This window comes from Lathyrus oleraceus, chromosome 1, assembly GCF_024323335.1.
Source record: "Lathyrus oleraceus cultivar Zhongwan6 chromosome 1, CAAS_Psat_ZW6_1.0, whole genome shotgun sequence".
NCBI lineage: Eukaryota > Viridiplantae > Streptophyta > Magnoliopsida > Fabales > Fabaceae > Lathyrus > Lathyrus oleraceus.
In genome coordinates, this window is record NC_066579.1 from 413,357,107 (window position 1) to 413,357,726 (window position 620).

Genomic DNA, 620 nt, shown 5'->3' on the forward strand with positions numbered 1-620 from the left:
CTTAAACCCTCCCTGTTGCAACTAGTGCAACAAAGACAATTCACAAGTCTCGCTACTGAGAACCCGAACCAACATTTAAAAATCTTTCTCCAGTTAGCAGACACTTTTAAAACCAATGGAGCTTCTCCTGAGGCAATCCGTTTAAGATTATTCCCTTTCTCCCTCAGAGATAAAGCCCTATCATGGTTAGATTCCCTTCCACCCAATTCCATAACAACTTGGGACAACCTTAGAAAAGTATTCCTTGCTAGATACTTTCCCCCAAGTAAGACCGCCGTTCTTCGAAACCACATAACCAGATTTACCCAGAACCAAGGAGAATCGATGTTCGAAGCTTGGGAGAGATATAAAGAGCTGTTAAGAGCATGCCCACATCATGGCTTAGAAAATTGGTTAATCATTCAGACCTTCTATAATGGACTTCACTATAACACTAAGATGACCATCGATGCTGCCGCAGGCAGCGCACTGATGAATAAACCTTATCCTGAAGCTAGTGCCCTCATCGAAGATATGGCTCAAAACCATCAATCATGGGGAGTTGAACGAGCGACAGTTGAGAAGAAGGAATCCCAAGAAGGAGTACATGAGTTAAGATCTATAGACATGATGCAAGCTAA

General features: G+C 42.6%; 1 non-coding gene across 1 annotated transcript; it reads right to left on the reverse strand.

Moving 5' to 3' along the window:
- Positions 1 to 276: 276 nt before the first annotated feature.
- On the reverse strand, positions 277 to 383 carry LOC127116311 (small nucleolar RNA R71). The gene has a single exon (XR_007801264.1). It is a non-coding gene; the product is annotated as a small nucleolar RNA R71 (small nucleolar RNA).
- Positions 384 to 620: the final 237 nt, after the last annotated feature.